Here is a 12,297-nt window from a genome sequence, read left to right on the forward strand (position 1 = left end):
TGGAATGTTACTGTCCTAAAATATTCCTTCTGCATACTGCAGTTACAAAAGCACTGTTCAGTGCCAGACATGTACTGGTAAGGGCTGTGTACAGGGGCCTTAAAGTTAGACTAACCTCTGTGGTTAATTACAAGTTAGGGTAGAACTTGTACTGGCCAAATTAACAAAAAGGTTACATCCTGGCTTAGCACAAAGATTTTGCTTGGCTTTTGTAGATTCAAGGTTTTGATTGTGTCTTAAAATGATTCTTCTATAGACAAGAATTCATAGAAGCACTGCTCAGCTGCAAGACATATTCAGGTGCTCTGTAGGATAGATGGAGAGCTTCAGCAGAATTTGGTGTATGGTTTGCAGATAAAATTACCTGTAATTGCTGCAGTGAATACAGTTCACATCAGCGGGGAAACTAAGAACTAGGCTGAGCAGTCAGATAATTACAAGTTACTCCTCTCTTGAGATGAAGTTTTTGTTTCCATTTTCTGCTTAGTTTGCTTTAAAAAAAAAAAGTAAAAAAAGAAAGGAAAGCCTAGACCATTTTCAATCTTTCCTGAGTTGCAGGTGTTTTATCCCCTGTTAGGAGCTTGCTTAACTGCATGTTCCTGCAGTATGTGTGGAACAATTCCCTTTCCCCCCACAAAAAGCGATCTTTTCACAATGACTTTTAATGCAAGTTGTGAGCCAGGTCTTCAGCCCACGGAGTTGACCCTCAGGTTTTTGGAAGTCTGTGAAGTTCCAACAGATTTCTTCAAACAAAACTACAAGGGGTGTCCTTGCCCCCAGGAGTAGGATGGATGGCAGCATTTTTCTTTAGGTGTGTTACAGCTGCCATCCCAAATCACCAATATCCATCCACAGCATTAGCCAACTACATGGAAAGTGGCAGGTCACTTAGTTCAGGAGTCATAATACAGGGTGTTTCTTACCTTAAATTGCAGTCTCTGGACAGCATTGAATGCAGCTATTCAAAGACCATAGTTTCACAAATGTGTCTTCAGTACCATTGCTTGTTTAAATCAGTATCACATACATACCTGTTCTTTGCTCCCAGATCATCCTTCAGTTGTGCTATACATCTCCCTTCAGAGTCACAACCTGAGTTAAAATAGCCTTTAAAACCCACTGCTGTGCAGTCAGAACTGACAGGATCTGAAATGCAAGATAAGGTAGAGCCTGCAGAAACTGAAAGAAATGTTCAAACTATGTCCTGTAGTGTCATTCTCCATGGTCTAAGGCTTACTGAAACTCACAGGGCATCAATGCTATATGTTTTGTGCTTTAAGAAGTTAATTGCTAGTTAAGGCAGCTTAACCAATGTCATTTTATAGTAGGTAAATTCATACAAGGCCTACATCCTGGCGTGATTGGGATTGGTTTTGCATGTGTTTCTTTGGAAGTATCAGGATTTTGACCATTAGCTCATTTTTGGCACACTACATCTGTATTTCTAACTGCAGTAGGAACAGTGCAGAACCTGTGCTCGGTCTCATGTTTACTGCCAAAAGAAGGTCCTGTGAAATTGCAGATAGCCAGCAGAACAATTCTGAAGCCTTGAAGTGCAGTTAAAAATTACAAGTCCTGTCTTCCTTGGGGTTGGGAAATGATACCATCATCCTATCCACTTATATGTCCCAAATACAGTTTTGCTGTTTCAGAGGTGTGAGTCCTGAGCATGTGATTTCTTGAAGATAAAACAGTTAAAAGTCTGTTGTATGCCCTGGAGTATTTTCCTGGAATTGGTATTTGCGTGGCAACCCCAGGGATTTTATTTTTAGAAGACCATGGAATAAGAGGAAATTAGGTAGATCTGGTTGTCCCCCTGCTTTATTTCCCTCTGTGATGTGACAGCAAACAAATCTTCTCTGCATTGAACTGTATCAGCTTAATAAGCTTTCAAATAGCTCCAAAATGTCCCAAACTGTAGGTGTTAGAGACTGATTTTTCTCTTAAGGCTTATAGCAGGATTCACTGGTTCTATTCTTGGAACTTCAATCTCCACCATCCTGCTAGATGATAGTGTATGTCTGGAGCAGGATTGTAAACATACTTTATAATGGTAAATGAAATTACTGTTTTCAGGACCTCTGTAACAAAATACCATGAATATTTGCCTGTTGGATAACTGTGTTAACATCGGGCAGTTCATCTGCTGAATATCCAGTGGTAGCTGGCATTGAAATGATCTCCAAGTGAAACAAGGGAAACACAAAATCACAAAATGGAATATATAAACCTTTAGAATTAGTTTTAAGCAATGTTAAATTCGATGGCTTTGTAACAGTAGCAGTGGAAAATTACTGAGGTGCATGGTACATAGAAAAAGAGTACAGCTAGAGAACATACTGGTGCAAGATAAATCGTTACAGAAAAACAGTCTAGAAGAACAGGACACAGGGATAAGGAGTATCTAGGAATGGCAGGTGTCCAGGATGGGCTACAGTTAAACTAACTGATAAGTAGGAGGATAGGAGGATTATTATGTCTCTGGTGCTAACAAACCAATTAAACTGGTACAAGCATCTACTGCGCGTGCTTCAAAGGCTGCCAGAAGTGATGAAGATTGTTGGAAGAAGTAAACGACCCTCAGAGACCACCACCACAATTCTGTACGCATGCAGGGAGCTTTCTGGAAAATAACGTAATCCATACGTAGCCTCATGAATATGTATGTGTGCTATATAAGGGTGGCTTGTGTAGCAATAGAGAGACACACGTTAGGAGGAGCTATCCCCCGTGTCTCCCGGCACTGCAATAAAGAATACCTGCTTGTCAGCTTGAAAACTTTGTTGGCAAGTTTGTTCCTGGAGTTTTCTCCGAATCACAAGTCAGCAGGAAGACTGAACCGTGTTGATACAACTTCAGTCATACCCTCAACAGATAGAAAAAAGAGCAGGTGAAATTATGTTTTTGTTAAATCTATTAAGGCCTTCTTAAATAATAAAATATTTAAATTGACCCCAGGTTATTTCTGTAGGGAAACTAAATAATAACTGAAGTATTTTCTTGTGTCTCAACAAACCAGAAATGCTGGCCTAACTTGAACTGATGGGTACATGCAATGAGGGGAGAGATTGTGTTGCTTTACAGCTTGAATGCAACTTGTGTGTTAGAGATCATCTAGAATTAAGGACTTGCTGAAGTTAAAACTGTTGGTGTTTCTTACCAAAACCTATTTCATAATCCAGTATAGAATGTAATCTGCTTAAAGCTTTTCTCCCTCCTTCAGCCTAAATTTCATAACATGAGGCTGAGTACAGCCAGTGTCAATACTGTGTGATAAGAGTGCTTATGTTACTTTTTCCTCTTCTCTTTACTGGTACGTTTTCTGGCACTAGTGGAACTTAAAGTATGTAAAATATAGAACATGCAGTATTAACTGCATCAGGTATTATCCTTTCTGACTTTTGTGTAGAGCTGGACATTAAATATTTCACATTTATAAACATCCTCTACAAGACCTACAATTGCTGTAAGGAGACAGGCTGAGAAAGTTGGGGCTGTTCAGCCTGGAGAAGAGAAGGCTGCATGGAGACCTCATAGCAGCCTTCCAGTGTCTGAAGGGGGCCTACAGGGATGCTGGGGAGGGACTATTCATTAGGGACTGTAGTGACAGGACAAGGGGTAACAGGTTGAAACTTAAACAGCAGAGGTTTAGATTGGATATAAGGAAGTTCTTTACTGTTAGGGTGGTGAGGCACTGGAATGGGTTGCCCAGGGAGGTTGTGAATGCTCCATCCCTGGCAGTGTTCAAGACCAGGTTGGATGAAGCCTTGGGTGATATGGTTTAGTGTGAGGTGTCCCTGCCCATGGCAGGGGGATTGGAACTAGATGATCTTAAGGTCCTTTCCAACCCTAACTGCTATATGATTCTATGATTACAGATGCTTCTTTTTGCTTTTGGCTGAAGTATTGACACAGATGTAAGGAACACTAGGTCTGTATTTGTTCCATGCAAGACAATCTCACCTAAATTTTGAGATTATCTTTTTAAGTGAATTTACTGTAAAGTCTACAAGAATTCAGTTAATCTATTCCACCCAAGACAATTTCTGACTCTTTGTTTTATAATAGTCTAGAAAAAGCAACCTGGATTATTATTTTTAAATGTGTGTTTGTAGACTGTGCATTCAAATTACAAAGTTCTGAACCTGGCAGGTTTTTGGGAAGTGGTGGAAAAGATGCAATTCTGTTCCTGTAGGAGAGGGTGGTCCACACAAAGTTATTGCCTGTTTGCATTAGTCAGTAGAGGAATCAAAGATGTTAGGAGTGCCTGGGTCTCAGGTTAAATGGTGACTGAGTAGCTTCCCTATCTGAAGCAACTGAATTTACCTCTAAATAATTTGGCCTGCCTCTCAGCATGCACTTATCCTGAATGGAGCAAGTATTGCTGTGCTGTATCATGACAATGTAGATTTGCCCCTGGTAACACTGCAGTAATTTTCAGCCAAATCATTCTGCTGTGAATCTTGCTGTTTTCAGTGGAAATCAGACCCAGCCTTCCCTGCGGAAAATAGTTGTGGCCCTGTGATGTTTCGCAGATACTGAATCCTGGCATTTTCTGCAGTATGAAGATAGGAAGCCAGAGGAACTGGCTGTGCTTTCTGATCATGTAACTGACTCCTGGGATGGATGCCTACCTTGAACACTTAAAAAATGTATTTTCACTTTGCTTGAATGATTTTTCCAGTGCTGAAAGAATCAGAGCTTATAATGGGATCCAGATTCCTGGGGTATTATCAGAATATGTTGGGAATTAGTCCATTCTCTATAACTTCTACTTTTTTCACTTTTCTACTTCCTAATACATAATAGAATTTTACTTCCTTTAGTTCCATAGTTGTCTCTTCTCCTGCAAAACCTAACAGTGTGAAAGTAGGACAGTTGGATGTAATGTCTTTATGTATAAACTTATCCAGATAACTGTAGGATAACCTACTTTCAAGAGGAAAAATTAATTTTCTGTAAGGAATGAAGTTTTCATTTGGCTATTACTGGATTTCAGATGGTGTCTCTTAAATGAGTGCATGTTCTCATTTGGAAGTCCAAGGTCTTCAGAAATGTTTTCATGCCTTGGAGTAACTGATTCTGCAAGTGGTGTGGAGCCAGTGTTTTGGCCACTATACAGAGGACAGGGTGAAGTTTTTGCTCTCTGTAGCTGTACTGGGACATTTTGAGCCATAGTTGGTTTGATTCATCCCACCATTGGGTGTGACTGCAAGGCATTAGCCAGCTGTTCCTCTCTTTTGGAGAAGATGATCACACATGTGCCTCTGGGAAGCATTTGAAAATGCACGCTAGCATCTTGGGTTGTGCAACTCGAGAGTTTGGCAGGTTGAAATACCCCCTCCTCCTCCTCCTGCAGTGCTTTGTGTGGAAAACATTAATGGTGTTAACATGCTTCAGTACACGACAGTTGGGGTTTTCCGAACCATCTGAGCTACAGGTGGGAAATAGGGATTTATACTGCACTTCTCGGTGCTATGTTAACCCTAAGGTGTTTATTAAGGCTGATCTCATGGCAAAGCTGCTACATCTACCCTGTCTTCTGAAGAATAATAAGAAGAAATGTCAAAAAGTAATTTGGAATACAGATGTTAAATGCATTTTTCCTGATTTTTCTTTCCTTTTTGATGGGTTTGAAACCTGAGAACCAGCAGGCTGGTGTACCTGCACATCGGGGTTTTGATTGAACTCCTGTTTCCTGAACTTCTAGAGTAACTCCAGAAATAGAAATAGGCCTGATCTGAAAAAAACACTGCTGGAAGAGCTGAAAATTAAAGCCAGCAGGCCCCAAAAAATTTCCAAACAAATGTGTATGCATGGAGTGGGCAAATCCCATCAGTATTTGTTCAATAATCACATAAAAGTTAGATGACAAAGGATTTGCAGTATTGTTTAAATGTTACATCATTCTTGCAAAAATGGGGCGTTATATTGCAGCAAGTTCCTTTAAAAAGGATAACGAGATTTGACTTTGGGTCCCTATTGTTTGTAATATCCTCTTGCAGCATGAAAATATTTTCCGTTCCCATCAGTTTTGTCATTTTTTTTTCCTTGGCAAACTTGAATATTTTTCCTGAACTTTAAGTAGAACGAAAAATCGTTATTTTTGTTGGCTTGCAGATGTTGTAGCTTCCCCTCCAGTAAGGCTGGCAGATGTATTTTTAGTGATGTTGTACCAACATATATCTTACACAGTTACTCAGTGAAGGTAGATTAGAGGAGCCTGCAGAAAAGGTTCAGTTTAGGGCTCACTTGCAAGGTTTAGGAGTGACAGAGAATATAGTTCTTCATATGTGAGACTATGCAGTAAGTTTTACTCCGCTGTTACACAGCTATCTGCTTAGAGCTCTTGGCTCTCGCCACCTCCTAATCCAGCTCCAAAGGGACTACTTCTGACATTCCAAACTGCTGAGCAGCTTTCCGACAGCTGCCATTGAAATCAGAATAAAAACAAAACTGTTTTCTTTGCCTTCCTCAAGTCAATTTCCTGTGTGTGCCAACTCTACCCCATTGCTCGACTGTGGGTGTTGGGGTGGTCACCTCTGATATGCAGCTGTTCCCTAAAGAAGACAATCAAAGACAGAGGTGGAGTTGTACTTTGGGAGGGAATGAACAGATCATGGGCTTTGCAGTCCTAAGGCCTGGAGATGTGAGCCTCTGCCTGTAGAGGGAACTGCTTGGCATTTCTGGTGAGGTGGTCCAAGATACACAGCAGTCATTCTTTACCACATCACCATGGTGCTGGACCTTACCTTCAGGTAAGGTATTCGGGCCTATAGAAATACTATCTTAGGTGCCTTTCAAATGTTTAATGACTTAGGTTTTTAACTTCCCTGCTCCTGGTGATTAAGCTAAGCAGGTAAAAGATGAAGCACCCTATAAAATTTGTGTTTCCTAAAAGAATTTGAAAGAAAACACTTGATAATGAAGTTGCTGCTTCTCTGCATCCATGAGTATTTCCATCCATTTGGTCTGCCTGATAGTAGATACAACAGTCTGGCCACACCTTTTCCAAAGATCTCACTTGACTTTAGCTTCTCTGTCCTCTGCTTGTTTTGGCAGCTTGGCCTGAAGGACCGTTTTGGTATAGAGGACCTGATGCTTCTCTCTCTTCTCTGCCTCACTAGTGTGGAAACAGCTTGTACCATGGAGGAGCTCTTTGCTCAGGGAAAGGAGATTACTGCTATGAAGGTATTTAACTGGTTTAATTTAGATTTGGTAGATATAAATGAAGGAACATGTCATTGTTTACACATGTGACATAATGCTACCAGGATCACTGAAATCTAAAACTTGTACTGTGGAAGAAGGAGATACTTACACTGTTATAACTGAGGAGGAAAAGAAGAAAATTAAAGTCTTCATGTTGAAAGAAAAGGTTAGAAATTAGCAAATGGTCTTTTTTTAGGTCAGTTTGTTTTTCTTTAAGAATTCTGGGAAGCAGCTATTTCCTTCCTAATAAAACATGTACAGAATGTTTATGATTCTTCTGGAGCAGCTTAGGTTTTGTGCTTACTTATGGGTCCTTCTGGAAATGTCATCTCTGTTCTCTGAATTTTAAGGGCGACTTCTGTAATAGGTACGAAAAAAGTGTTTCTTAAAGAATAACTCCATTGACCCATTGTTCTGTCTCTCTAACTTATTGATTTGTACAGTGCAAGCTCTGTAATAATCGTGTTCTCTCAAGTATCTACTTGTAAAAATAGTTTCAGTAATGTGTTTAGAAACTGTTGCGGAAATTCTGGTTATACTTCATAACGCTGGGACTGTTATGTTTCCTCAGGAAGATGATGATATGCCAAAACTTTGGTCACACTTAACAAGAAGATTCCATTTCTAAGTTACAGTGCTGTATAAGCCATTTACTAATTTCATCAGGGGGTTTTAGTCTATAAAAATACTCTTTTATAGATGGAATTTTAATATACAATGTGGCCAAAGAGACTTAAAAAGGGAAAAAGTGAGGGAGGAGGATGATAAATATTTCATACTTCAGTATAGATTGGCACATAAGCACAGGGAATGACCTTAAATGAGCTGAATGCATTTCAGCTGCTTAAATCTAGACTAAATGATAGTTCTCCTGTCCAGAGCCTTTGCATCTGTAAGAAAGCCATTGTCTTAGGGTGAAAGAAATTTACCTCCTGTGCATCACAACATGGATGGAAGTCCACAAGCTGTTCAAGGACTTTGGACATGAGCTGTTTTGCAGAAACACAGAAAGGTTACTAAGGGAGGCAGCAAAGTCCTTGAACAGATTTAAGGCTGGCTGCTCCATGCATTGTTGTTGAGCTATCTGGTTCTGCAGTGTGTGGATCTCAAACAGTTGGCTTCCTTTTTGATTCACTCTAAGAAAATAAACCAAGAAGTATGAGATCTCAAACTTGAAAACCACAATCCAACCTTACAGCCACTTCTTCCCAAAGCTTCATATATTCTAAAATTGGAAAACTCACCACTGAGCATGTGGATTCTGTGTCCAAATACTTGTGTATGTGATTTTTGGATAGGAGGGTAATTGGAAGATTTCAGGGTGAATGAGCACAGACTATTTTACTTGCTTGGAGGAAGACAAGGAATTAGGATTCAGCCTTTCCTTACAGTGCTTTCCAGAAGGCAGAATTCTTTGGATTTTATTTTTTAAGTTGAAAAGCAATTCTTAAATGCTTAGTTACATTTGGTCTCTTTCATTGAAAAAGATGGGTGAACTGTACAAGACCTGTTCAGGAGTGGTCATTCCGGAAGACAGACAGGCAAAGGCAGCAAGTCCGTACCTACCATGGTAAATTGCATGCTTGGTCATGGCAGACTGGGGAAGGCTGGTGAGCAGGAGTGATCTGGCAGATACCCAATAGACTGCCAGGGAATGTGACAGCAGGTTACAGGGATTGCCTTAAGGCAGGTTCACCTTCTGACAGGCTCTCTTTCAGCTTCTCAGACTCAGACTTGGTAACCCTTATTTCCATCTGCACCTAAACCCATGAAAAGTGGGAGATGAAACAGAAAAAGGAAATCGTCTTTGACTGTCATTACACAGTATGCTACCTGCAATAGTTTCTGAGTAGAGGATCTATAAATTCAAACATAAAAATCTGTAGGACTGGGAATATACTCTATTGTTATAAGGCTTTTACATACTGATATAGTAAGGAGATTGTGTCTGTCCCAGAGCAGCTGAACATCTATTGGAGAAGAGTGTGGGAATAGACTAGTCTTTATAACCTCTTTACTTCCTGGAAGTGAAACCATGCTGAAGATTAGCAGGTAATCTTACACAGTAACCTGGCAGCAGACATGCAATTTTAACTTTCATTTTGCTTTGCTGAATTCTAACCCTGTGCCCTTAGCACATGGCTGCGGTGTCATCCCAGAGGAGAGCGCTTCAGGCAGAAAATGGAGTTCAGTTTTTCTTCACCCCTTTGTTTGCTCAGAAAAAGCACTTAAAAGAGCAACTTCTGGAGGCAGAAGATGGAGAGACTTAGGAAGGCAAGTATCTACATGCATAGGAAAGTTGTTGCAGGGCTCCTTTTATGGTGACTTGGTCATGGTACTGAGGATATTCTTCTGTTTTAACAATAAATAGAGAAAACAACAGGTTTGTTCTCCAGGTCTGGAGAGGAGTCTTTTATTTTGTTTGCTGAGCCTGCTGATGAGATACGATAGCTATCAGTACCCAAAAAAATGTACTAGGATGTCATGCCTTTGCTTCCACTTAACTCCTGGTGCATTTGCTGGCAACCAGTGATTTGTCAGTGTAGACAGTACATGTATGGATGAAAGTTTAATTGTTGAATTCCCCATTTTGCTTGCAGTTTTCAGGATACAGCTTCTGGGTTTCATTTTTCAGCCACAGTGATGCTCTCCTTTATTCCATGCAAGCTTCCTTCACAGCGTATCAGGCATTGTAGATTTATGGCTGAATGTTGGTGGCTTTTGCCCAGGGACATATCTGACAGTAAAAGAAGAACAAATAGTACAATATGCAGGCAGCCAAGAGAACAGCATGTTTTGGGGAAACATGGGAGAAGCAGACTGACTGTAACTACAGCATAGTTAGAATTAAGACTTTAGCCTTCAAGTCTATCAGCATTCACACCACAGTCTGCCCCTCACTGCCTGCTTACCACACAGCAAGAACAATAATAAATGCTCAGCTAAAAGATGATACATAAAGTTAACTTTCTTCCTTTCTATGCCCCCAAGTGTAGAGGTACCAGAATGTGTGTTCTGTGAATGCAACCCTGTATTTACAGCAATAACAGGAACTTGTTTGAATGTTCATGGCCAACAGTGCATTTGAGCATTGCAAACACACACTTAGGTGATGCCCATATTTTTTAGTTGGAATTCTCAGCATTCTGTATAGATAACATTAAAATGTCATAGAGTAATAATGACTCTCCCACTCTTGCCAGCCATCAGTAGACAAGGGGTGAAGGGTCTGGTGTGTGTCTACCCACCCAACAGTAGCATTGAACTCACCTTCAATCTGATGACTGAAGATGTCCAGTAATAGCTTCAGTGTGTAGCAACAGCTTTTGGTTATTGCAGCCTGGGCACTTCAGCAGTAAGATCCCTCTGACAGAACTGTACAGAGCTTTGCCAAGTGTTAGTGTATCAGGCTGATGTTTTGGATTTGGTTCATTGTGTGGATGAGCTTATATTAACATTCAGTCTGAGGTGGTTGTGTAGCCCAGTCTGAACAGGAGAAGGATGTGTGGGAAGGAAAGAGAGCAGGCACACAGCTTAAACTGTCTCAAATGATGGGGGGGAGGTGTGTAGAGCTCCCTTTTGTCATCAACCCCTGCTAGCTTGTACTTTATGTATATCAGAGTTTAGGAAAGTGGTTTTCTTTTCAGGTATAGAATGGCTTTTGCTTTTGACATACGACCCTCCCAGTATCTCTGCACCATACACACGTGTTCTCTGAATCATACCTCAACTGAACTAGCAGCACGGCTCGAATGGAGTGAATAGGGACTATTTAAAAAACAAGTTTGAAACCTTTTCTGTGCTGAAGAAAGGGAAATCCTTCCCTTGACATCTGTCCTTTTTCCAGCTTTGCTTGCCTTTTGCTCTGCCTGAAACATGGATAAGAGCCCTAGCTTATTTTCTCCCTCAGATACTGCTATAAAGAAAAGTAATTAAAAAATAAGATGTGTGGCAATTCCAATTTATTGACTATTTTTATCATGAGCATTCTGGGGGTGGCAGAACAAGCACATTGTTCAGACTGGTGAGATGTGTAAAAAGAGCTTCAGGTTTTGACAGTGTTTGCAGTTGGCTGTGGTGTGTGTGGGGTTAGGGGAGGAATTAGTTAAAAACCGAGTCACTGATGTCTATGTCAGACTTCATGTGCCGCAATGGTGAAATTATGGGCGCTGGGAATTAAAAATGGGTGAGGGTATAATGGCTAACAGGCATGCTAGAAAGGAAGCTGAATGTGAATATTTTACTGTATTATTAAATCTAGGGGTTTTTTTGCTGGTTTTCTACTTTGTCTTTAATTGAACTCTGGGGCTTAGGAAAGCATTTCCAGCAATGTGACATTTCCAGGAGTTTTAAAAAGGGGCATTTTTCTGTTCTTGAGATTTATGGAAGCTTAGAAAAGAATCATATTATCTGTGAGAGAGAGATATACACTAACAAGTCACAAAGTTGAAAGTAAAGAGGAGGGAGCCTGTGCCTGTGGTTTTTGTGCATATATTCATGAGCACTTTGAAAGAATTCTGAATGTTGAATTCTCCTGAAATGCCCATTACAAACAGCAGAGCATTTTGAAAGGCTGTGCAGTTCTATTGCAGTTCTAAATATCAATTTCCAAGGCACTTCTGATAAATGCTCTTAATGTATCTGTGTCATACTGGTTTTGCTGTCTCGAGGATTGGTGTGGGTTTGGGTTAGTTTTGTTTGTTTTTAAAGGACCAAGGAGTAAAGGTGCAATGGAGGGGGAATGTCTTTTCCATAACCTGGCCATCTCATAGTCTGGGTAGGCTGTGTGGTTTATAAACACCTGCAATTGCACACTATTATGCCAACATTAAATTTGGAATGGGAAAGACATGAACTTTTAGTATGTGGTGCCATTAAAGTTTTCAAAGGTTATAAAACTCTTCCTTCATTGCAATTACAGCTTCATAGGCGCTGCAGTGTCCAGTTAGGTTGAACAGTTAACAAAGGACTTGGCTTTCTCCTGTTTGTGAAACTGCAGCAATGTCTCTTTTCATGAAATCTCAAACCTAATCTCACAGTGGTCAATCTGAAGCAGTGATTGCCTGTTTTAATGTATTAATATAA

This window comes from Melopsittacus undulatus, chromosome 8, assembly GCF_012275295.1.
Source record: "Melopsittacus undulatus isolate bMelUnd1 chromosome 8, bMelUnd1.mat.Z, whole genome shotgun sequence".
In the NCBI taxonomy this organism is placed as follows: domain Eukaryota; kingdom Metazoa; phylum Chordata; class Aves; order Psittaciformes; family Psittaculidae; genus Melopsittacus; species Melopsittacus undulatus.